The sequence below is a fragment of the Lepisosteus oculatus genome, chromosome 17, assembly GCF_040954835.1.
Source record: "Lepisosteus oculatus isolate fLepOcu1 chromosome 17, fLepOcu1.hap2, whole genome shotgun sequence".
NCBI classification, from domain to species: domain Eukaryota; kingdom Metazoa; phylum Chordata; class Actinopteri; order Semionotiformes; family Lepisosteidae; genus Lepisosteus; species Lepisosteus oculatus.
The window spans coordinates 14,466,697-14,494,127 of record NC_090712.1 but is presented as its reverse complement, the minus strand read 5'-3'; the positions used below and the strand labels follow the sequence as shown (position 1 = coordinate 14,494,127).

Genomic DNA, 27,431 nt, shown 5'->3' with positions numbered 1-27,431 from the left:
ATTATTTGTTATTTATAATTAGTTATGGTAGGGGCTTGAGTGAATTAATTGATCATTGAAACAGAGTTAATATTTTATCTAAAAGAATGAGAAAAACTGTTTCTTGCCACACATTAGAATTTCAACTTCAGAATACAGCTGGTCTTTTCAGAGCAGGAATTTCATACTCTTTAAATGGTACACTTTCAAAATGTCTTTCCTTTTAGAGCTATCCATTTCCACTGAGTCCAGCTAATTTTCATTCCAAAGCACTGAGCTGTTGTTGTTTGAAGGCCGACGACCAGATGATAATTATCACAGGCACATAGTATAACAGCAAATCAAGAATCATTTTTACCTCTCATTTTCCTCGTTGAACCATTGAAAATAATAAAACACCCAACATTATATAAATACTTTTTTAAACAAAATTTAATAACTTATCCATGACGTCTGTTCAGGCAATAAATCCTTCTCTGGTAATAACTCTGCTGTGTGGGAATTTAACTACCTTTTAGAATTCATATGGTGTAATGCTGTACTACTCATATTCCACAGACTGCAGTCTGACAGCACTAAACTGTTTGGTGTGATAGCAGTGAAAATCTGTATTACAAAAGAACTGTTAATATTACTCAGCTTCACATCTGAGTAAAATAAAACTTAAAAATCAACTTCTTGCTGTTTATTTCCAGCAAGATGAATTTCAACATTTTTTATGTCATAGGTTTGTTTGCATTTTAGAAACCCCATCAAGTTGCCGGTTGAAAAAGAGAAATCTCTCGAAAAAGATTAGTGCAGTGAATGATATATTTTCTATCCATTCTTATTTACTCAGATATAAAGTAACCTTCTATCACAAAGCAGCAATTCACCAATTTGAAAGGAAGTGTGACAGATATTTGGGAAAGAGGGGGGTGTTTGTCACTGGCTGAAAGCTACATCTTCACCCTGCTTGTGTCAACATATGGTTTCTCACTACATTTCAACTAAATATTTCTTGTCCAGATTCTTACTGCACTCTTACTTTGTAAAACACCACATGGTTCAACTTCATTCCTGCTGTGCATATGCCTTTTTAACTACGCAGGAAGCAATGGAGAATTAAATCTCTTCAGTGTTTGGAAAAGTCAGTATGGCAGTACAAAGCATCTGAAAAACAAATCCCCCAAAATACAAACATTGAAGCCCCCTCACATTGCATGTCATCTTTAAAAGAAAAAGCTTTTTTTAATGAGGAAGGTATATGAAGCCCTGTTCTCTGATTTCCCCTCTGGACTGAGAGCTGTAAGAAAGAGGCCTCTGCTCCTGGCAACATGACCTGAAATCAACCCCCCCAATGCACACCCACCATTAATCAGTGATGAAGACCAGACTGCTGTCACTGCTGCTCTTTAAAAGATAGGCCTGGCTGATTAACACTGCTGGGTTTTGGCAGGCAGGCTAGGGAAAGAGAGAAAGAAAGTAGGGGGGAAAGAAGTTTCTAGCTGTGCATGTGTGTCTGCTCAATCTCCATTGCCGAACCAAGGGAAATATAGAGGCCTGCAGGAGCAGGGCAGTGCAGGAGTGCAGGGCGGGAGGGGGGGATTATGCAACAGGATTTTTGTGGGCTTTGCTGGAGAGAACAGCTTTCCTGTGATATTATGTTTTTTTTATTGTAACTTCTACAAAATGATGTTAGCAGTAACAGAAACCCGTAGCGTATTCTCTCCCAGCTCTCTCAGTCAACTCTAACATCGTTTCACTGAGAGGACTACTTGTCATCTTTAACCTTGTTCCATGACTACAATTATTTGTTTAGTCTCATCATGACAGTCATGAGCCTCTGGGAAACTCTGATACCAGATCAACCAGAGTATTGAACTATACAGAGGAGTTCTCAGGGTAAATGCACAAAATTATAGCTGTTTAGATTGGTTCCCTTTGGATAATTCACTTTATACAATACAGGAAAACCTTCAAAGCAATGAAAAAACACTCCTAAGTTATATTCACACACTGAAAAAACAAGAGTCTCCTCTTCTCCTAGTATCCTTCTCTCCCCTTTCTTTTTGCTCTCTCTGCTGTCTGTACACAGGGTTCTCTGTTCTCCCTGTCTTCCAGAGGTGCGCTGTACTTTTTGATCATCCTCCTCTGAATGCAGGAGATTTCAGAACAGCTTGGAAGAGTGCCACTCTGGATGCACAAAGCAGGGGGTAAATTGGCGCCTCAGTTTTATATCCCTTTAAAAAGAGCAAGACATGGAAACATGTAAGACAGTAGTCCTCAGCCCTGGTCCTGGAGGACCCCTGTGTCTTCTGGTTTTCATTCCAATGGAGCTTTGAATCAGTTAGACTAATTGATCTCTCTCTAGCTGATTGTTAAGACCTTTTTTTACTTCATAAGAACTTGGTTGGGTTTCTTAATTATTTTGTTAATTAAACGATTTCAGTGTTTCACACCTGGTCTTTTCCAGGTGTGTGGTAAGTATACAGAATGCCCTTTCTTGGTGGGAGGGTTTATTAGTGTCATTCCAACCTGTGTCTAGAGACCTTTAATTAGTCACATATGGAAAGTTGTTTAGACATAAACACAAGAACAACTTAATAAGCAAGCTGAAGAGTGAATGAATGGGACTCTTTTTTTGAAAAAACACTCACACATCAGAGTATATTTTAATCCATCCCTCCATTTTCTAAGCACTTTTTCCAATACATGGTGGCAGGGAAGCCAGAGCCTATCGCAGCAAAGCGAAGGGCACAAGGCAGGATACATTGTGCATGGGAAGCCAGTCCATCGCAGGGCCCACACAGCAACAGTCCCACAGTCACTTGAAACCCACGCAGACACAGGGAGAATATACCAACTCCACACACAGAGCGCTCCAGGTCCACCCCTTCGCCCAGGGCCTCAGCCTTGTGAGGCAGTCGTGCTCACACCTGCACTGCCATGCCACCTTTATTTTAATGCCAGAGGTTCAAGTAAAGGGGTCAGTTAACCTCAGATTCACCACTGTGTTGAAACAGAAGCAATATGACAAAGGTCCAGGGTTGAGAATCGGTGATATGAGATTTTTAAAAAGAAGAAGGAAGGCTCATAATGGAATTAGTAACAGTTCTACTGATGACATATTTCACAGTTTGTGTAAACCTAATTTAGTGAAGACCTTATGCAACATTCTGTACGTAAGAGGTAATTATAGAGCAATGACAATAAAGCAGGCGTACCCAACTCTAAGCCTGGAGGGTCAAAAGGTTTCTTATTGGTTTTTATTCTGCCTGACCTCTTAAGCACACAATTGAACTCATGGTGTGCTTAATTGGACAAGTTGAAGCCCTTTCCTTGCTCTCAAGTAGATGGAGATATAAAGAAACCTATTCAAGCTGCTGTACAGCAGGCCTTCAGACCTGAAGCTGAGTAAACATGTTATTCAGAAATATATATATAATTATACTAAAAATGTCAGACTTAAATGTCAGATGTATTCTTATTTACTGGTAATCATACCTCAGATCACTAACTGAACTTAAACTATAAGTAATAATGTTTCAATTTTATGAGTTAATCAAACTCAGATCAATCCCTTTCACTTACAGCAGTGTGATTCAACTTTAGTCTTTAAGGGCAGGTGTGTCTGCAAATTCTCATTACAACTCAGATCTTCATTAACTAAATGACCTTGCTGTTGGCTTAATTGGGCCAATTCACTAACATCTCCCAGCTCTTCAGGCATTTCCAATTTAAGGAGATCCTGAAAACCTGTAAATAGGTAGATTGGCTCTATAGTCCTGAATTGTAACAAACTATAGCCTGCTGGAGCCTATTATGCCCGCTGATACAATTGAGTGAAGTGATTTCTCTTTCTCTGACTTTTTATTGTTGAAGAGCTATTGAAAAATGCCAATTTAACTCTGTGGTTACAAAAAATAGGTGAGATGGCTGGGTTTATTTTGACAGTCTAAAAGGCAAAACTATTACTTCTTGTTTATTGCAAGGAGATTTGTATTTTTCACAAGATATCCTTTGCTATTTCCAAGATTTTTGCTTTTGTGCACTGGCTGTATTATATCTCCTTGTGTAATGTGCTGCTAATGAATTGTTTTGCTCTTTCAGACAGTGTACGCTTCATGGTTCGCCGCATTGATCCGAAGAAGAAAACTACATTTCCCATAATCCCGTTCACCTGAAAACCTTTGTAAACAAGACCACGATTTGTTTTTGCGGATGTGTAAAGTTTAAGGTGAAAATGTAAAATGTTAAAAATAAACAGTAACTTTTGTTTTATTAAAAGACAAAGTGTTGTCTGAAAAGACTTTAGATTTGTGGAAATAAATACAATAAGCATTGGGAGAGAAGAGTGATTTTTTTCCTGTAAGGTATAGTGACTCCTGTCTGAAATGGGGGATTTGGAAGAAGATGGATACCCTGACTGAAATAGAAAGGTAGATGTCGGAATCGCCACGTTTTACTTATAATAATAATCCATTTAATAAAGGTATTCGAAATACGTACATCTCTAAAGTTTTATATGAAACAGTTTGGTTGTCCGGCTTTCATTTTCTCATGCTTGAATAAGTTGTTGTTGTTGTTGTTGTTGGTTTTTTTTTTGGTTTACGTTATTAAACTTTTGGATTTTGTGTTATGTTTATCTAATCTCCGAATGCAATAATTTAAAAACGAGTTCACCGATGCAAAAAAAATAAAAAATAAAGGAATGACGAGTGCACCAAGACGCTTTAGTCCTACCACGGAGATAATGCGCCCTGACCGATGAGAATTGTGCAAAGACATAACATAACTGACGATTGGGTGAAGTCAAGGGTCTCAAACTCAAACCGAGAGGATTTTTTTTTGTTAATCCCACGCTCTCAGTGTCATAGTTGGTTTTTCTAATTAGCTGCGAAGCTTTACAGCTAAACCAGCTCTGATTTATAGGCTGTTGTACCTTTAAAGAAGCCAGTCTTGCGTAAGAAAACTTTGAGGAAAAATTCAAATATGTGCACTTTACAAATAAATGATAATGAGAATAGTTGTTTAATTGACTACTCAGGTTGGAACAAAAATTAAAAAGGTCAAGCCCAGAAGCAGAGCCTGACACACCCATGGTGATAAAATAGAAATGCTGTAACCCTTAATAAAATGATTTGTTTACGAAAGAGAAATAAAAAGACAGGAAAAAAACAAGAAAAGAGAAGAGACAGTCTAAACTGTCTCCTCAAATGTTTCCGTCAATCACGTCATGCTAGCTCATGTGAAAACAGTCTACATAGTACTTCTAAACTGTGGTTGTCATATAAGACAAAGGCCTCATCATAAACCTCTCTTCCAAATATCACACTATTATAGCAGATGGATGCCTGTTACCTGTAGTGGATGTTCTTGTTTCACAGCTGTAGCTCTGTGTATACAAGTATCTGAAAATATTTTTTTCCAAGCAACTTTACAGCATACCGTAATAAAAATGGCAAATTTGAATTTTATTCTGTTTGACATGCCAATTGTATACTGAGGTTTTTATTTTTGTCCATTTAAGATTTAAAATGTGTCTTGCAGTGACTCAGATCCTGATTTTCTGCAACACCAAACACCATGTAAGGAAAGAATCATTGCTAAAATTAGCTGCCTTAGCACACCTAGAAATAAAGCCAGGGGGGAAAAGCAGATGAAGTCTGGAGCAATCCAGTAGATAAAGCTGTAGTTCATGAAACCAGTGTCTGTTGTAAAAGACCATTGGTTTCCAGGTTGGTGCTGTTTTGCTATTCTAGGATTCTGTTTTGTACTAAGGCTGCTGCTGAACCAAACTAGAAAAATGGCAACACATGAAGAAGAAAGTGTGGCGTCATTAAAATTTTGATGTGATTAACAATGTTAATACATATAGGCTGCCTATAGTAATAACTATAAGACTTTATTTATGTATGCTGTAACTAAAAGAGAAAGCTTTGGTGGGGTTGCTGTTGTTCCATTAGTAAATGTATAGAACATTGACTGTACGTTTTTTAAACGTTTTCTGCCACCAGCCTACTGGACAGCATTCTTATTGCAGTAACCATCATAAGAATTGCACACAAATGTAGCCTTAGACGGGCTCCATAAGATAACCACGAAAAAGATTCTTGCTTTTGCCAGAATGGTCATCAGTTTCTATTGTACGTAATTATACACAAAGATGTTTCAATAAAAAAAGGTGTTGCTACTTATTGCACAGTATAATGTGGTTCCAACTATGGCAAAGGCCTTGGAGTCAAAAGAATATCAGGCTTCTGTTTCATCAAGTTTAAAGGCCATAAAGAACAATGTGCTAACAGCTTAGTTTTTAATGTGTATTGACCTGTATTTACCGTTACATAGTTCATCATCTGTTTTTGTATGGAGATTTAGTTGTGTTTTTGTTTCATATCACTTGCAAGTCCAAATTGTTTCCTAATGACTAAACCCACAGGTATCATTATTCAAGAATTCAGTTTAAGAGGGCTTTAGGTAGTGTATTAAAAGAACCCAAAAAACTTACACCCTTCATTCACACAGTTTTGTCAATGGATCTACAGATGCAATGGGGTGATAATGACTGGATGCAGAATGAGAGCTGAACTCCACTTCACAGTTGTATCAAGTCTTAATTATTTTTCACACACCTTTCATGAATTATACTGGTAAGACTTTGATATTTGATATTACACTGTAACACTAATGGGTTACAAAAAGGAACTCACTGTACATCTCCATTGAGATCTGTATGCCCTTAAAAGGAGTCAGGATTGTAAAGATTTGCAATAGTATCTAGTGCTTTTTTTAATACCCAATTTTTATATGTATTTATTTTGTAAAATACCCAAGCTCTTCAAGTGCTACAAATTGATACAAATGAGACAGTGACTTTTCATTTCATTCATGTTGACAGTTCCATATTTATGTTTTCTGTAGTTTCTGTTTTGCAAAACATGAAACAAAAAGGAAAATATTGGTTTTCTTTAGATGACTAATCATGACATCATTCAAAACCCTTAATAATGATGATAAAGGTTTAAAGGGATAAAGGGCTAAGGAATTTAAAGTGTACAGTATTTTATCTCATTATGCTTCAAAAGCAGCTGGAACACCGTTCAACATGTTCGAGGTCAACAGTCAATAGTATGATTTGTAAATAAAAATGTGAAGGTTTATTTCAGTTTCTCATTCCATAAGATTATGTTTTTATGAAAGTATTGAAAGTACTTACACAGTAAGAGAATATTTTGTGCACAGAAGTTTAAATATACATAGATGTAGCAAAATGCATATTGTTTCCTAGAAGGCAAGAGCTTTTATGAAGATCAGCAGTCTAAAGAGTTAATTGAATTCTTATTTTGTCCCATTACACTGAACTTCAAAAGGATTTGAGGGAACCTTCTTTTCAAGAAAGGAATGAAAGAACACATTCCTTTTCTTCATTAGTCCCAGCCAGCACCTTTTATTCAGCAGTGGTCTTAAAAAAAAAAAGACAAAGGAAGAAAAATCTGTAATCAGGTAGGATACTGTGTGACTGTATTCACTGTACTCCCTCGAGTGCCTTTGGATGAGGGCAGGTTAACACAGTACAGCCCAATTATGCTACAGTGTCTTAAAGCACAGCCACCTACTGCGAGTTCGTGTGAAAAAATGTTGAAGAATCCTTTTTTTTCCCTAAATGCCAGGCTGAACTGCTACTTGTAAATACATAAAGCTCTTTAATTACAATTTTTTTCAGCCCCCCTCCTTTGCTTTTTACTCATTAAAGAAGTCTGTCTGCTGAAGGGAAACGGGAGTTCTTTCAACCTTCAGGTCCTGTGTTTGTCCTTTAATCACAAGGAAGGGCCTAATTCAGGGCTTAAAAAACTGTGCTCCGCAATGCATAATTAATCTGCCTTGATAGAGGTCTGGACAAAAGGGCCTATTCAGGCTGTAGCCCCTTCCTCCTGAGATATTGTTATATCTAATAACTTCTGCCAGCTGGGCTGAAGGGAAATTTCAGCTCTGTGGGAGCAAATACAGCCACAGTCAGGGCCTCTGAGGGGGTTCAGAATCTGCTCTCACCAAATTGGATTAGAAAGTTAAAAAAATGTCATCCACATTCTGCAAAATTCATCTGATAATTGTTTATGACTGTTGAATAGGCTCATTATGATGTTTTTTGTGGAATTTATTTCACCCAAAATAACCACGGGAGTATACGAGAGCTGGTAGGTTCTGTACCAGCTAGTGCCAGGGAGACATCTGAAAAGAGGGATTTAAAGCAGTTCAGTTATGACAGAGCTGCTCGGCAAATTCTCGGCAAAGTTCAGTGGGTCTGCACTGTTGGCTGAAGCATCAGTGCGATTTAAGGATTTTCATGAGGGTTACATTAATATCGGTAGGGTAGGTCTTTAATAGCATTACCTTCTCTTTATCCCGGTATTTCCTGTATATATGTTCTGGGAAGGTCCTGGAGCATGTCTCTGTAATTGTGTTCTGGAATTAAATATATATATATGAGTGGCAGTTCAGTGGCTTTATATTTGTTGACATAATGGGGGGGGGAAGCAGACATTGTTATAATTTGAGTTTGTAGATTTCTGACTCCCTGTATACACATCCTATGGATTGTTAAGAAATGCATTGGTTTATCAAATATGTGCATTTGATGAAAGTCTACACAAACATTTTATCACAATAAAGTACTAAAATATAGATTTTGGATTTATTATTGTAGTCTGGAACATACTGCAGTGTGTTCAATATAAATAACATATCAGCGTGGCACTGATGACTTGACAAAAGTATTGGCCCTCAGTCTTTTCTTGTCATTTCCTACTGCAACATGCTTGAAAATGATTAATTACAATGTAAATGTGTGATAAAAATTGATTTAAAAAAGGATTGCATTACTGCAACATATGACCATGTCATAGACAGAGATAATGTGATTTTCATTTGCATTAAGGTCCTAAGAGAAAAGATTTGGAAGGCATCAATATGGGTTACTGGAGACCTAGCTGACTTCCTGAGAAGGGTAAAAAGCTCTGGGCTGGTTTCCAGTAGCTGAACTGGGAGGTATTTCCCCACCAGGACCAGCATCTGCCAGCTTTGGTTCCTTTCCACAACAGCCTTTTTAAGAAGAACTCTGCTTTATGTTACTATGGAGACGCCTCCAGAGTCTCTCACCAGAGGGAGCTGTAGCAACTTCCTTCTGCTCCAGAGCTCCAAAGATCAATGAAAAGGATCAATCAAAACATCTGTATGTGGCAGTAAGGTTGAAGTGAACAAAAAACACTAATCCCTGAAATGCTGTATTCACGTTAATGGCAGGAACTAAGGTAGTTAGGAGAATCTCAGTGAAAGGACCTGGAAAGACCAATTTTGTCTTTTGGTACTGTGTAGAGAAAATAGTATTTCAAAAGTGTTTTAAAACTGGGTTTTCAGCATGCACCTGGTTTTGCAGAAGCTAGTATCTCTAGAGACACCTACTCTTATTTTCCATGCCACTGTGGGGCTTTTGGTAATTGAAGTCTCTTTTGCCTTTCACCCGTTGAAGATACAACAGCTGTGCATAGTTGCATTGTTTACCAAAGTAAATTCCCTGAAATTTAACATAGATGTAAGATATTTCTCAGAACATGCATTCATATATAAATAATATAAAAAGGTAAAAGATGCAGAATATAGTTTGTACATTTTACTCTGTAACACTCCACAAATATGAAAGGTGACCCATACTTTTCTCTTTTATTTGAAAATTAATATGGAACTCAGGTTTGTGCGCTATTCAATCTCAGAGACAGGGGTTATAAGTGTCTCGCTCCCCAGCTTGCCTGTTTCACACTCTACATGCTTTGCAGTAAATTGCTTTCCAATGGACTGCTGGGGTCTGTGTGCTGGCTCCACGTTTGGCTTCTAGAGCTGGATTCCAGAGTGTTTAAAGACAGAACCATTCAAGCTAGAGAAAAGGAGCCTACAGATTCCAGTGGGTTCTACCATAGTGACTCAACTGACCAACTTCTATCTCCAGTTTGGTTAGATGGAACAAGTTCAATCCATGATTTTCTTTACACTATATACTGTATACACACACTACAGTATATATAGACTTGAAAAGTTTTATATTAAGAATTGCAAAAACAAAATAGGGATAAATTATAAGATTAGAATGAGATAAACATAGGAAGACTATTATTGAATAGCATCAGATATCTAGTAAAGAACTTTTACTTCTGTAGATACACAGTGTACATTATCTGCATATCCCTTACCAAATTGAATGCAGATGTGTGGCAACAAGTGAGACCAATTCTTGTTTTGAAAGATCTATAGACATCAAAACGTCTATCTCGCACAGCAAGGTCTCATGTGCAAGGCATTGTATAAATTCTCTTAAGAAAAAAAAAACTGTTCACTCTATAATGAAATTAATAGTATTTATATTTACATACAGTGTTCAAATAATATGAATGCTATGTGCTGTGTTTTAGAGCAGATTTGTGAAAAAAAAAGGTCTCGGAGGATTAATAAAGTAGATTTCCGAAATATTCCAAAAAGCACATAGTTCCAAGTACTTCTAAAGTTGGACACTGCTTAGCTGTTGAGTGAGCAGTTAGCTAGACTAGACGGTCTGTTTGCTTTTATTTATTTTGTTGCTTAGATTGCAAGACATCCACTGGTTGTGAATATAGGACTGTTTGCTTCAAGCCTCCTATGGAAAAAATATATAATTCTTCCCAGTTCAGGGTAAACTCTCCTTAACCATACAGCAGAGTTGTCTGTGGCCTTAAGTCCCTCTGCCTCATATGCCTATGTGGATTGCAGGCATAGAGGAGTCAATTTCCCCACTTCAAGAGCCCTGCAACATTTTGGAAATGTTTTCAGAACCAACTAGGTTTCAAAAGGCATGGTTATCACCTGTGCTCTGGCCAAAATGCAGAACTACAGTTTTCACACCAGAACGTTGCCGGCTCTCCTGGCTTCAAGCCAAGATCAACAAAAGATGTTGTTCTGTTTATTTTGATATAACATCTACTCTTATTCTTTATTTTGTATTAAAAATTCTTATTCCTGAAACAGATTAGTCTGAATGTTTCATCAAGTACGGGAATGTTTCAATGACTTGTAACAGAGAGAATTGTCCAAATAGAATTACAATTGAGCTGCTTGCTTTTGGTTCAGTACTAATGCTAATATGTACTAATACTTTTTTAAAGGATTACTAATTTGCATAAATATTTATCACTAACAGTGTTTTTTTAGAGCTGTCTATGTGGTTTGGTCAAAGTAGTTATGAGCTGGTGTCCTGTTACTGTGCCCTTGGCCTTGTGTTGTCTGCCCTCACAATGTATTCCAGGAATGACTAATGTGCTGTAGCTGAAGAGCTGCAGTCCCTAGTACTGCAGAAAGGACCAGGCTGTCAGCTTCTCATCTGCCAGGCTGTTTATAGCATCAGGAGCAGATGGACAGGTGATGAAACCTCAGATATACTGGCACACAGCTTAGCCTCTCAGACAAACTCGGGTCAAATACAAACATCAGAGGCTTGGAGGGTTTATTGAAATGGTGCATTAACCTGTTCCTCCCTCCACACTGCTCTCTCACTGGCATGAGTGGCAGTGGTTCATTCCTGTGACTGTTGGAAGACAGCATAGTCCAGCCAGGGACTGTTTACTGAGGGGAGAGGGTAAATGTTGGCTTGAACCCAAGAGTTTCTGAAGTTCAGTGGGAGGTCTGGGTTTATCCTTTCAGTCTTCTTTCTGGTAAGCCAGTAATAGCTCTCTGTCAGTATTATCTAGAGCCATAAACCTCAGTTTTCCTGTATACTGAACGTCTTCTGACTTCCTACCTCAAAAAACACGGATAAACTACAACATCTACTGCATCAGATTATTCATTATTTACAAATCACATTTTTCTCACCTCCTATGGGTGGTGAAACAGAACTTTAAACTAACATTCAAACAAGTCCCCATCTGAAATGTCCTTGGGAACACACTGCTTAACCTAAAAGAACCAGGATTATTAGCATCTGTTCTGCCCTCCAGCAGTATAGTCCAGATGCAGGTTGGGGTTCAAATTCAACATTACTGTTAGATTTATAGACTGCTGCCGAATTCTCTTACTAGGCTCTTTACCTTTCTCAGGCAGTTGAGTAAGAAGCTTAACAAAACAAGAACAATTGTGACTTAAAAGCAAGGGCAGTTCTTTTCCCTTTGGCTCTTGACTGCTTTCAGAAATTGAATGCAACAGAAAGAAATTACCTGGATTAACATGGAAATCTGCTGCATGGCACCCCTTAATCTAATTTATGCCGCCCTGACAGATTTCATTAGCTCTGACGAGCCAACTTGATTGAATCCAACCCCACAGTGAAGGTAAGACTCTTTGATGTCAACCGCAGCATTCAGACCTCAACAATCAAAAACAAATGAGCACTAGCAGGAGAGAAACTGGAGCACCAGATTTAAATTGTTTAAAAGAACTTTGGCAACAGATTTACAGGAAAATAGGGTCAAAACAATTTCCTTTTTAAAACTACCCACCCCCTCTCAAAACTAGTTATTTCCCTGTGCCCATGCTTTCTTACTCAGATGTTTTAGATGTACTTCTGTTGTGTCATCATGTGTATCTGTAACTCTTTCTACAAACACTTTTTGATGGTTCCATATTCATAATTTTCATCTCAACACTGAAACATTTCTCCAGTAGCACTCTTCCAATAGTTTGAAAAAGGTTGCACACAGGAGCTATCTGGCTAAAGATCTCATGTAGCCACGATTCCAGATTTCCAGATAATCAAGCTTCAACAGTTTGACTTGCAACCTTGTTTCAGACACCTACGGTACCTTACAGCTATTTTCGAACTGTTTAATCCAATTCAGGGTCACGGGGGAGCCTGGCACGCAAAGAGCACAAGGCAGATACACCCTGAGCAGGACGCCAGTCCAATCCAGGGCACACACAGACACAACCGTGCACACACTCACACCAGAGCCAGCTTTCCCAGAAACCAGATTACCTGTCCCTACATCTTTAGACTGTGGAAGGAAACCAGAGCATCTGGGAGAAACCCACATTATTTTCATTTGAAGCTCTGTATTCTTGCATTATTTCCATTACTTTATGCTCAGCATTTTGGATTGATTTATCCATTATGTCAATACCTTTCAGGATTTTGGACACTTGTGTCAGAAATCCCCTCATAATTCCCACTGTTCAAACTTGAAGAAATTCGTTTTTTGTAACCTTTGTTTCTGTGACATAGCTTATTGGTTCTGATTATTCTTTTTTAACTCTTTAAGGCATTGTGCACTTAGTGAAAAGTAAAAACAGTTTAACAAAAGTGTGATAAAGTGTCATGACAGCATGGTAAAATATAAAGTTTTATTAAAGATACAAACGATACAAAGCATGGTAAACTAAATGTATGGGATAGTAATAGTAAAAGCATAGGAAAACTGAGCACAAGAGACCATTTACATATGCTCTTGGATGAGAGTGTTGTAAGTCTACTTAAACTACTCTAGGTAAAGTATATAATCTGTGTAATCGTGTACCCTAAGCCAGGAAACTCTTAGCTACTGATATGCCTCATCTGAAGTAACTGACTGTAAATTTTAAAGTCAAGGTCTAAGCAAGGCTTGTGAATGCCTTGTATAGCACCAAAGAAGAAGGTTGTTATTGCTCCAAGTACAGCATGCCATGGCCTGTGTGTTGGCGTGTGTGTGTGTGTGGGAGGTGGGGGCAGGTCCAGGCCTGTCAGTAAATGGCGACAAGAATAGATTAGATGGCGCTCAGCTTCCAGACAAGTCTTGAGTTTCTGTAATGACTACAGCTGCAAAAGCTAACCCATGGGTCAGCCCATCTTAACCCTTTCTCATTTGGGATGCTGAATTCCTCTCGGTCTCGGAATGGATGACATTGCAGACTCCATCTCTTAAGCAACAAGCAGCCTCAAGCTCAGCTGGAGTGAGATCCTAAGAATACATTCATAAATGCACACCCTCACCCACTTCCATGTTTAAATTGCACAGCATATGGGTCTTCTTGTGCTTTGTTGAACCTTAGTACAAAATCTAAACTGAGCCAGTTCTGCAGCATGTACTTGAGGATAAGTAAAAGCTGCTGGAAACCAAATGATGACATCAATACTTTGTTGTGAACGTCTGCTGCTTGTATATGAGAATGTGAATCAGTCTGATGACACACCTGTAATTTAAAAGACATACACAGGAGTGTGGAAAATGTGAGGGTGCATTCTTTCCATACATTTCCTTGCACTGCCAAGGTTGTAGTAACATTACAAATGATAATCTGGAGACACACGGGAGTGAATGAGTGTCCATCACACCAGTAACTAATATACCGTGCCTACAGACTTGTTGATGTGTTGAGTTTAGTTTGATAGTTTCAGTCAGCAATTAACAAATTTCCGACATTAATCCTTTTTAAACATCATAGATAAGGGCAACAGCTTGTATAAATTAATAATTCTGATTTGTAGTAGTTGGAAGAGTAGGAAAGATTATAGACATTACTCCATGTCTTCTTACTGTATATAACCACAGCATTACCAACTTCCAGTCTGACTAGATCTCAGAAACTGAGCAAGACTACCCTTGGTCAGTACTAGATGGGAGCTCCCCAAAGAAAACCAAGTTGCTTCTGTAACTGGTGTTCGTAGACCAACAGATGGCATTCTTTCTCTGGGCCAGAATGTTCAAAATCAATGCTCCAGTGTTACCTTGGTGGTTGGGGGCACAGTTCTGTAGGAGGTGCCATATTTCAGATGAAACACCATCATTATAGATTCCATGACACTATTTATAAGAGCAGGCTGGTTAGCCTCAGTTTCCTCACTGAATTTTACTCTGGGCTTGCTCTATCAAGACCATTAAGGTCCCCCTTAATTCAAGTGGGTAAGCATGGGAGTGAAAATCACTATATACATGCAACTACTGCTATTGTAATAATATTGTGGTATTGGAAAGTTGGTCCTTTTGTCAGAGGTGATGCGGGGGATGTAAACTCACTTTGTTTGGGTCAGAATCTCCCCCACCAACCACAAACAGCTCCTCCTCCAGCCTGCCCCCTCCATACATATCTTGTGCTGCTGCACTTGGTTCAGGCAGTTTCACCAACTACTGGCTCCTGTCATGGAGGATTAAAAGAATGTTTGTTCACTGTGCTGATGCATGTCAAAGCATTCTTTTGGAAAAGCGCTGTGAGACAACAGGGGGCAGCTAACTGGTGGCCCCAAGAGGTCCAGCAAGACCTGTCTCTAATGGGATAATAAGACCATGGTCACCCCTTCAAGACAAGGTCAAGCTGAGGTTTTGTCATCCCGGTTTCAGCACAGTTATCACTCCCCCCCTATACAGGTGCACAGTCGCGCCACCTCAGATCAACCAATCAGATCTGTTCGAAGAATGGCTAGAGGTAAAGGATATGTTACTTTATTGAGAGAAGACATAATCCAATTCTGTGTGCTTTCCAGATCAGCTGGCCTAGTTATCTCTGTTAAAAACACAGCACAGAAGAAAGTACTGCTGTGTACAATGTGACAATATGTTCATCCCTTTGGTCATTCAAACATAAAATGTTTTACTGATCGATACAATACACTATGTGCCTCATGGACTGATTTGTATTTCTTTAAAAAATCTTCTCTAAGTTAAATAAACTTTTAAAAAATATTTTTAAATGTTTTTTGTTTGAAAGGAAAGACATCCTAAAAAAAACACTTGAACATGTGAGAAGTTCAAGGTTTTGAGAAGCATGCCTGTGTATTCCTGTGTTCTTAGTCCCTGCAGGTGAGAGAGTTGTAGTCTAGAGCAGAATAAACAAACTAATGGCAGAGAGTAAGTGGTTAAAAGTAATAGTATTCTGCACCTCAGCAGCCGAAAGTTGATGCTGCATTTTGGAAGGAAACCACTGTTCTGAGATAAACCAAAGGACTTTATCTGTTCATCCGTAAACAGCTTTCAGAAACCTCAATCTACGTAAATATTTGCTGGAGAGCAGGTGTAATCGGTGAATCTGCTGATCTGTTCTAGATTGTGGCTCTGATTAATGTACCTGCACTAGAAGAAAGAGCACGCTCTTACAGTAGCTCCTGTCTGGTAGTCATGAAAAGAAAAAAGCCAACAAAAACCAAAAACCTTCATACTATGAACAGAAGCCCATCTTGGTTTACTGATCTCTAAATATATGCACAGTTACTTATGTATGTAGGTGCTCTGGCCTCTGATCTGAAATGAACAACAGTGGTAGAATTTTATAAGCACAATCTATCCTGTATTTGACAGCTTCAGGCAATACTTCTGTGAAAAGAATATTATTTTTATGCCATTCTTAATATTAAGCACATTTTAAAAGTAAAATTACACTTAAATACTACATGTCACTACATAGAAAGCTGAAATGCTTAGTAGTAACACTAAGAGTGGTCAAGATTGTTGTTTTAAGTTTTCAATAAGTTTGAAGAATGTGCTTCTAAAATTGTGGCTGAAGTCTTACACCTCCATCTCTGAAACAGCTGCTTCTCTCTCCCTCTGTCTTCTTGCTTCGGTGACTTCCATGTTATTGTGCATGACCCCATACGTCTATTCCAGTTAAACCTAAGCAGTTGACAGAGTTGAATGATCTTTTTAATGACTCGTTTTTACTATCTCTTTAGAGATGAATCCGATTAGTAGTTCCTCAGATGAGTTAGTATTATCAGCTGCCTAGTTATGTTAGCAAAGTTTCTGTGTGTGATGGTTCATTACCAATGTAATCTTATTCAGAACATGTAATTGCAGTTCTTTCATCCTGGTGCTTTTTTCTTTTATAACTTGAGCATCATCCATCATTTATTCCTTACATGGTCTCAGTGAGTCAAAGCTTAGTCTACAAGCAATAGGGCATTGCTGGCCTAAATGCTGAATGGCACACAGATTCAATCAGGAGGCAATTTAGAGATACGTTACTCCGTACAGCATGTCTATGGATTTAAATACTCCCAAGAGACAGAGATAGATTCAAACCCAGGACACTGACACTATGGACAGCACTACCCTCTACACCACTTCACCACTCTATTTCACAGTTTGCATAAACAAGATTTTAGTACAGTAGATACTAACCAGGAAAGTTTAGTTGTTGTTTTTTCCCCTGTCCTAAGCAATGTATGTTATCTATTTTTTTGTTTTGTTTTTGATGCAAGAGATAAACAGTGCTCTTGAAGCCATACTGTACATCTAGTCTAGAAAATTATTTCCCACATGACCAACATAATATAGCTACAGCATTAGGCTGTAGATCTTTGATTGCTATTGTATTTGCTACCAGTAACCAACACTGCATTCACTAACATTTGTCAGAAAAATAAAGATGTCAAAATGAGATATATTTTCATCGGCCCAATAAAATCCAGACATCTTCTTTACCACAACATTTCCTTCTAAGAGGTCTTGTTTCAGCTGTGGCTCAATGGCAAAACGTTGCATGTCAACTTCTTTATCTTCTGGAGGATCTTATCAGCTGAGTGTCAGCTCTTTAAAACAATTAATTGGGTACATTCGCAGAAGTCATGTAAAAGATATGTTTAATGTGGGCAAAGGCAGAGGATCCTGGAAGATAAAATGTGGATCAGAAGGCAAATCAGACCTTGTAGACTGATAATAACATTGCTAAGATGAATTGCAAAGAATTAAGAACCCATTTGTCTCTACATTTGATTTTTGGAGTGCTATAGATATAATTAAGAGCATATACTGTATAAGTTTGTCTTGCTTTGATGTGCAGATTTCAGCAAAGGACTGCATTTTAGAGGATGACCTTGTAGTTAAAGGGACATTTAATTGTGTGATGACATTCTTATTTATTTCATTTATTTGTTGGTTTTTGCTGCTCAAGAAAAATAAGGGAAAATGCTAAAATATGATTTGTGTTTAAATTCCAAAGATTAAAGTGTACAAATTGAGTTAGCAAGCCCTTAGGCTCAAACGTGGTTTGCTGTGCTATCTGTTAATCTGTTTAAGAAGAGGGGTATGCACTATGCCCATCTAAGGTTGTCATCTGACATGTTAAATTTAAATGTGTTCTTGTCCTTGTTTTAATGTTTTATTTTTATTTTAATTCTATTTTATGTGCCATCTGGTTTAATGTACTTATTTTTAGAGAGCAATGTTAAAGAATTGTGGTTTGGAGTAAGTATGCCACAATTGAAACTCCACTTTTTGTGCCTACTTACTGTACAATGTCCTAACCATTGTAGTCACACATACAGCATCCATGGGCACTCTAAAAATAACACTTGACATAGCAAAAATATACGTTTTTAGGAATCTAGCAGTTTCCAGTAACAGCTTGAACACTCAAAGAATTGGTTTAATACCGAAAGTTAAGCGACTTGTGGGAACTGAGTATACAGATTGTATCAATTTTCTGAGAGATTGTGGTTATCTGATCATGTAATTTGCAGGTGCTTGGTACCCTAAGAGTTCTGAATTTTAATTTAAAGAGAAACAAGGCATGCCATTTATGTGGTATAAATGACCTTCCAACCAGCAGAGCTTTCTTAGCCAACACAACCTAAAGTGCAAAAAGCAGACCGTGATTCTTCTTCCCACTGCTCACTGTAAAAAAGTGTTCTAACCACCAAATGGCTGCCAGCCCACACACGTTTACCTGCAATGGGAAAGCACTGCCACCTCAATAATTGAGCTATCGGGGCATTTTACATTTTCCAAAAACATAACAAAACCAGAGCAAAACATTACAGTCCTTTCCTAAACTTTTGTGGATGGCAAGGGGATCAGACCTCTTGGAAATATTTCCAAGCACTTACTGCTTTTAAAGTGAATTCCCATGAATTATTTGAGTAATTAGGGTTATTGACTTTTATTTCATGAAGTAGTAATTAAAGCACTCAGGAGTTTTTTTTAAATGACAAAGTATACTATCTTCTACTTCCATGAAATCACTTCAAATGTTTTCTTAAGATAAGTGAGTCAATATTTCACTTTCATTAGGAAAGACTTAAAAATGGAATGATTTTATTTCATTTTGATGAAATGTCATTATAATTGCATACCAGTGTATGTTTTTTACAATGAACCCACTGGATTCATAAATATTAAGTGTTTTTCTCTCATAGTGATTGCAAATTTGCTTCTTCAGCATAACCCTGACAATTTTTAGGTATGTGGTTTGCTCTGCAGGAAACGGCTCCGTGCACACTGCCTGACAATGGAGTCCTGTCACTCCCAGTCCAGTGAATGCACCAGTAAAGTGTATTGTTCTAATTTACACAGATATTGAGTTTTATTGCTTGACCATTACAATTGCCAAAGGAAACTAAAGTGGCTCTTTATAAAATCTCAAATCTTTTTTTACGACCTCTGTGTGAAAGAGCAAGGTATGGGCACAGTTCACAAAAAAGAAAAAAACCTTCAATGGACAAATGTTTGAGGAACAGAAAGGCGGAAAGGAGGCCTTTGATTAAATAGGACTTATAGCTCAAGAGTTTCTTTGATGCGCCACACTGGGTACAAATCTGGTTGTCTTTTTTTTTCTTTCCAGTGAGGTGGACTCAGCAATTACCATTTCATAATAGCAACACTGGGCTCTACTGACAGGATCGGAAGTTTAGAATCCTTGGAGATCAAGCAAAACACAGCTGGAGATTTGGAAAGGATGAAGCGCCTTTGACTAGACAGTATCCTCACAGCTATTCATCTGAGCACCAATCATTTCTTTTCTTTTATCCATCACCGAGAAAGAACACTCTGAGTTTGGGAGTGATGAAGAGAAAAGTGCTAGCCATTTCGTTTTCACAGCTACAGTAATTAATAAATGTTTTTTAGGAAAGCTTCTGTGCTTTCAAGAGAACATACAAAGTAACAGACAAATCACACACACAAAGTAACACAGACAAATCACAGTTTTTTTTTTACAGCTGGCAGATTACACTTTGTTTCTGATTTATGTTTCAACCATTTCATTCTGCAAATAGCTAGCTTGAATCTTTGGCCACCGGTAGTGTGCATTACCATTGAAAATCTTGTAGACATGCACTGTAATGTCACCTTTTTTGATATCTTTCACCTATACAAACGCGATTAGTAAAGTACTGGGCTGTATAAGAGCACAGGATGTGATGATATAGTTGAGCAATAGCGTCATGACATGCACTAAACCCTTGTAACTTGCAAAAGGCTACCAGTTTATTAGGTTTCTTGGCTATTTTCAACTCCATAAAAAGAAGTGATGAGCAAATGCCCAGCTGCACTTAGCATTTCTTATCTAAGAAGATATTAGAGTACGTGTGATACCAGACTTAGCTCAACCCTCATGTGCGTAACTCCTAGAAAATCAAGTCAACATTCTTCTAAGATTAATATATTAATTAAGTGAAAGGAGTGACACAGAATAAATATTGTATATAAGATATGTTGCCTCTGACATCTTCTGATGTCTACTAAAATTGCATTAATTGAAAATGATGTTTGCAAATGTCCCTCTTTGGTTCAACTATTTTGATCTAAAATTGTATCTGTTTAAATCACCACAGTGAAATTCACTTGTTTGGGGGTGTAAAATGTGTTGCACTTTCACTCACAATGCACATATGGATGCCCTTTCAATACAGTGATGTACCCTCTACAATGAGAAGCACTTCTCCCCCGCCTCTGTCTCAATTCCTATTGTTTTATTTTCACTTTTTGTTTTATTTATGGCAGCCCAAATGCAGTCTTCTGCCCACTCAACTGCGGCAGACACAAACAGGAAATTAACACCCCTGCGGGGCCTTTTTCAATGAGTGGCCTTAGCAGGCAGGAGGTGCAGGCAGACAGTGCCTGTAAAAAAGTAACAGTCCGAGCTCTATAAAACTCTGAATAGGAATCGCCACTCAGACAGCAGAACAAGGGCAGTGAAAAACTCCCGCCTTGACTTGTCATTTACATTAAAAGAGGAAGGAACAGTAGTATTCTTAAAAAAACAGCATAGGAGAGACAGTAAACTAGCCGGATTATTGGACCGTAAAAAAACGTAATACAATCTCCATGGCGGCAAGTCTGGTATTCTGAAGCATCTGCCCGTGTGCCAAAGCCAAGTCCTTCGGCTCTTGCTATCAGCAGAATCCCTTCTACCCGGGTAGTCTGACTGAGCAGATGTGGCAGGCAGGGCAAACCCATAAAAAAAGAAACCTGGGGCATTTACTGACTGGAAGCTGAAGGAAGAGTGTGCACCATCAATTCTGTGGCCATATAAATAAACATTTTCCAGCGCTTTTCTTAAAATGGAAGCTGGTACACTTTAATCAAACAACCCTGTAGCTGTAGGTGAATTGCTTTAAGATATAAAAAATTCAGATCCCCTCAAGTCAATTAGTTTTAAGTACCTCGTGCTTTTAAAAGTGTTGGTATGTTAACTAAGGTCTTTAATGACTCATTTCTCATGATTAGAATATTTATGATTGTTTGATGTGTAATGTACCGTACAAGAAAAAATCCCTAAACTGTAACTGTAGGGTTTTAAAAAAGTTCAAACTCAGGATCTGAATCGGATCGGTACTTTTTTGCACTGTTTTTTTTGTTGTTGTGACTTTGAGTTGAAGCTTAAAAAAGCTGGCAAGAAATCAAAAACCAACATAAATCTGTATTTGACTTAATTATTTAAGTCGGGGGGGATTCTTGTTATAAAAATGGAAGGTTATTTATAACTTGTGGGGTTTAATTTGAGGTAATAATCTGGCCACAGGCTGTGGGTGAGCCCCTAGGTGGAATGCAGGGGACTTTCACAGTGGGATGTGGGTGATAAGAGCTGTAGGTTTGTAACATTTGTGAACACATATCATCAGAAACTCCCAGCTAGTCCTCACAGACTTTTCTCTGTGAAATGCTTTATGTGTTTTTTGTATTCAACTAACATACGGTTTGCTTGCCTTTATTGTTCTTTAAAGTGCCTTTTGTGTACCTGTACTAATTGCACAGAAGTGAAAATGTATTAAGTAGCAGTTAATTGAATATGTATAAAAGAAATGCTGTCAGAACACAAGTTGTACTTGAACTCTGCATTTACAAATTCTGATTATTATAATTACGTACTGATTCTGATAATAAACATGAATAAAGATGCCCCCTTTTATTAACACTATACTAATGTTCCGAATCCCAGCCTCAGTCTTTATTGTTATGTGTGTTTTACCTAAAATGATGTTACTATTTTAACTGTTGTCCAGGCAGCTGTGTGAACATTTGTGTGTTATTGGCAGAGGATGGTACAGAGACCGAGTGTGTAGAATGTGGAGTGTTTCCAGACGTTCATCTCTGACGGTAATATGAATCTCTTTCCCTTTCTCACACGCATATGCACAGAAACTAGACAAGTTTAATAGAATTTCTACTGACGCAAAAGTGCTTCAACATGTGGGTGTAATATTCAGGCTACTGCAGTGCCACCACCTTTCTTGACAGTAGCATGTCCCTGTCAGTACTACAAGCGCCTGAGTGGGATAACTTATCACCCCGCCCCAGTCCAGCCAGGCAGGCCTGATGGAATGTCACAGTGCAACCAGACACTCTACAGCTGCTTTCCTGGAGGTGCAGCTTCTTGTCTGCAAGTAGGCCAAATAGAGGAGAATCACATTAAACAGTTATTCATGCTGCACATGCTAGAGCTTTTACTGATGGAAATTGTCTTCACTGCAAAGTAGATGCCACAGAAAATCCTGTTAATGCTGAGCAGATTCATAGTGAGTGTTTTTTTTTCTTCAAATAAACCAATACTTCATGGTGTACTCCTCCATGTACAGTATATGTAGTTAACTCTTAACTAACTGAACACCCCCTCCCACTACACCTTCAATTAACCAGGAATAGTCTTCAGTCAAATACAGCACCTGAAAAACATGTGAATGAATTTCTGACTTTTTAATGGAATTTCATGACATTTAATGGAGCCATGCCTGTGATCAACTGCAATACATACCTGCTGTAACGGAGCCTAATAGAGTCCTTAGTCACAAATAAATTGCTTATGTATAGCTAGTGTTTTGTATGAGCCCATTTTTTATGGGTTCATGTCACTATGCATTGTTGCAGTTTAGGATTTACCAAAGCACCCTACAGTTAAGCTAATCCGCATGTAAGTATAGTAAGTGCATGCCAACTTTATTGCTGGTGCTTTTGTTATGTTCGTTTTATATGAAAATGTAAGTCATACTAATTATACAGGTAGTGTCTACGTGGGAATGCAATCCATTGATGATTATTCACCTAGTCTCTCTCAGGCCCACTCACCAGCAACCAAACACCCTCCCCAGCACAGAGGAACATTATACAAGAAATTTCCATCTCGGCTATTGTGCACACCAGATCCCCTGCCCACACACCCACAGAAAAATGTGTGGGATTCCAGCAGACTTTTGTTAATATTATCTGTTTTGGGACTGCAGATGAAATTTTGAAAACAAAACCTTATTAAATAAAAGTTTAAAAAAGGGTTTTGGGATGCTGTTAGTCACTGCACTGGCATGTTGTCATTTAGTTCCTCAATTATAGAAAATGCAATTAAAGGGAGAAGAAAGCAGTTTTCATGAGGAAAGCCCTGCAGCAAAAAGGGAAAAAGACCCGCAGGAATGTCAAATGGAATTTCTGCCAAGGGCTGAAGAATTTGCTGCCAATTTGTCCTCATTTTTCGGAGGGTTTTCGTGTAAGGGATAATCAGCACTTACTCACTGTTAAGAGCACAAATGTCTTTGCTACTCTGAAAGCTCTCACCCTTGGCCTAAGGTTTAAATCTGTCCAGCAGGAAAAGAGAAAGTGCTGGTCCACCCCTTGGTGCATTCAGAATATTTTCAGCCTGAAACATTTCCAGAAATTGCTGAAATTCTTTTCTAAGGAAGTGAAGTAATTTTGTGCACAATTATTTGCTATTGAACAGAAATACAGGAGCATGTTCTGCAGGTGCAGTAAGATGTTGTTTTTATACATAGGATAGTGGTTAGCAGAGTTTGCATAGATCCTGTCTTCTTCAGACATAGTGGCCCATGGTAATTTTACAAGCAAGCTGCCTTGTGCTACATTTGATAAGATGCTGGCGTATATTTTATCAACAGGAACTGGTAATGGAAACCCAAGTAGAAGGAGCCCATAGGTGTCAACATGTTCAGCAGGGGTCTGAAAATAGCAGCCTTGTCACATCTCTGCATGCACTGTGCAGCAGTGGAACTGGGTGCACCCTGGTTCAGCCAATCAGAGCTGGTGTGCCATGGAAACAGCGCACTGCAGCTCGGCTGCACCCATACCTTACCTTTCTCACTCCTTACCTCAGAAAGATCTGCCTCTCTTCCTGCTTCAGCTCAGCAGCTCAGCTGCTCGGAGATCAGCACCAAACACTGAGCGTCTGGACTCTTTCATGTGGCAGAGTGTCATCGAGCACATCCTGGGTCTCTCTCTTCAAATTAGTTTAATGTTTTTTTTTCTAATCTACTTTTACCAGATCTCTGCTACTCTTTTGTGTCAGCTCTTTTACTGTAGAAGACTGAAAAACATCTGTTTGCATTGAATGCTGCTTTTTCTTTGATCTGCAATCCTCCTCGCTGTGCTGATGTACGTACGTGTCAAGCTCTGAAAAATTACAGTTTTACTAAGAAGTGATTTTTTGTAAATTAAAACAAGGGCTAAATAAAAAAACTCTTCTAGTTGTCTGGTTTCACGATACAAATCTACCAGATTTATTCCTTGTAATTTATTTTCATCTCTGTTAATTTATTAAAGGAAGTATTTATTTAAAATCTTGCTGGATATCTGATAAGCTTTTAAAAAATACAGTTTAAAAACTCGAGAAATTGTAAGCTCTGTGAAAGTAACATGAGTTCAGAAATTCTTTTTCTAATTTAACCTCACAAAAGGTCTTATTCAGAAAGACCATTGATAAAAGCAAAAATATACTGATCTCTGAGCTCCATCCATGTGCATTACCTGTGTGGCCCCAGGTATGTACATGAGACAGTCATGAGGATGATGAGGGGATGTGTAGGCCACAGACCTGTCCTATGTAAAAGGAAACTCAAAACTGGGTAAAGCATTGCAGTGAAACTCCACTCATCCATGATTGTAAACTCTCACGGATGGCTTCACATACCCTATTAGTACTAATCTGAGATGACCCACAGCTATGTCAAGTAAGGTGGCCAGAGATTAGAATTAATCGGGACCTGTAAAACCAACCATCATTCATTGCATTTTCAGAACTGCATAGAGGAATTAAACTGGGCTCCAGCAGTGTCCTCAACATGCAGCTGAGGACAAGAAATGATGGTAGCTCTGTAAATTGTGTTAAAACAGATTATGTAGCCTTTGTAATTGTTGTTGAGCTGCTGTTGTTTAGTTTAATGCTGAATTTCATTTCATTTTCATTTTCTGTAAATTTGTTTTTTCTTCATTCACTAGTAAAATGTCAAAAGAAATTATTTTTGTGAAGATGGAGTAAAAGGGTGTTGTTTTCTACTGGCAGTCTGGTTTGTTAGCCTCAAGAACTACACAAGTCTGGGCCTTGCCAGTGCTGGAATGGGCAACATCCAGGGAAGACCAAGCTTTGGTGGACATTTGCCATGTAAGTGGGGTTGGTGGACCAGTAGCTGGTGCTCTTTCCTATGTGCCAGAATTCCCAATATGGTAACCAGGGACACTGTGCTGGGGTGTGTTTCAGCCACACAGAAACAACCTTTGTCCTGCAGGTACTACATAGCCTGCCCCATTGTGGAGCACACACTCTTTTTATCCCCTTTATTTCTTCCCTTAAACAGGGTGTTAAATTTTAGCCTTGTCAACAGCTGGTAGTGGGAAATGGTGCAAATGGTAAGAAGTGACATGCGATACCTAGTTGATTACTGTAGGTTACAATTGGAATTCATTAATCTGGGAGGAGATAATGACTTTTTAACTTCAAAGAGAGCTCAGGGAGATAAGGAGGGTCAATAGATGTAAACAACTTGAGATATGCCTTTGTGTGCAGCTCACTCCAACAGGATTTTATAGTGTGAACCAGGACAGCGATCTTAAAGGGGTCTGCTACAGCTTCATGTCATAGGCCTGAAGTCCTTCCAAGTGAGAAACAGCAGGATTGAATGCAGGTGCAGTTATCTTTCTTTTGCATTCTTTGCATCTTCCTCTTCAGGATAGTGAGAATGGTTTGAATGCTGATCTTTGAGCTGCTAAGATAGGTGCAATGGCCTTGTTTTATAGCATGGAGAGTACAGCTGCAGGTTTTGATATCATTCAGGCCTTAATTCCACTGATACATCAGTACAATTTCTGGACAATTAACAGTAAATGGCAATTTATTAGACAGTGCAACAGTGAAATTCAACTGTGAACTCCTGCCATTCAAATAACCCACTGATACTTCTCTTACCTTCACAGTGGCAAATTCTATGGCCATCCCAATTTATAGCTCCCTCTCACCCTGAAATGGAGCCAAAAAGTCCGTGGAGACTGTAGTGAACCCAAATGTACAGCCTGAGTGAGTAAGGGATGCTTCCGAGATTATATGGTTATGTGTCTTCTAAGCAGATGTGAATGTGTGTTGGATGCAGTTGTGTGTGTTGGGTTACAGTGAGCTCACTGCCTGGCCCATTGCTTTGCTCTTAAACTTAAAGGACTGCTGTCTCGTGGTTTTATTTTTTTGCCCTTGTGTTTTGGGAAATGTGCTCAAACTGAAATACATTTTAGCATTGGAACCATGACTGTCACTTGGCCACCTGCACATGGAAAAATAACATCCTGCCTCTGTATTTTTTATGTTAGTGCTTTATTCCTTTTCCATAACCCGTCTAAGCCTGTGCCTGAATTCTCTTGCACACCATGTACTCCGCTTCGCAGGTGACCCCTGACTTCTGCCATTGTCCTCTCTCTCTACCCAGCCTGGCACCCCAGCGGCATGCCCATGGTTACCCATAACATTCAGCGGCAAACTTTGCTCTGTCACCATGACCACTGTTTAACTCTTGGGAGAAAATGTGCAGGAAAAACAATCCATCCTGTAATAAAGGACCTTCTGCTGTCATAATGATCCAATGGCAGAAGGCCACTAAATCCTAACAGGAACCATGATTTCCTTCTATCTCTTTGCTTCAGAGCCTATTTTTCCCCGGTTCTAGGAGAAGTGGAGTTCAGAACATTTTTTATGTGTTGCCCTTTGACTACAGTGTTCCTCTGATTGTTGTGTTGTGCTGAATGGGAAATTTAGAAGGGTTCCAGGAAGGAATAACCAGACATTTATCCAAAAGTGACATTTGCTTGTTTTCCCCTCAGACACAGGCTTGTGTTTGTTTACCTTTAGAACAGTTACAGAAAGAAAAGAAGATCAGTATATAAACACCTGCACCTGGCCTGGTAGGCAATGGACAGAAGTCAGCTATAGAATTGGCATGGTTCCTGGATCATGTGTTTATCAATTTGTTTTATGAACTTAGGCTCAATAACTTTGTGATCTGTAAATGAACT

At 38.6% G+C, this 27,431-nt stretch overlaps 1 long non-coding RNA gene across 1 annotated transcript; it reads left to right on the top strand.

Moving 5' to 3' along the window:
* The first annotated feature begins 4,086 nt into the window (after positions 1 to 4,086).
* On the top strand, positions 4,087 to 22,077 carry LOC107079387 (uncharacterized). Its single transcript, XR_001480355.2, has 2 exons — positions 4,087 to 4,400; positions 19,501 to 22,077. It is a non-coding gene; the product is annotated as an uncharacterized lncRNA (long non-coding RNA).
* The last annotated feature ends 5,354 nt before the right edge of the window (positions 22,078 to 27,431 follow it).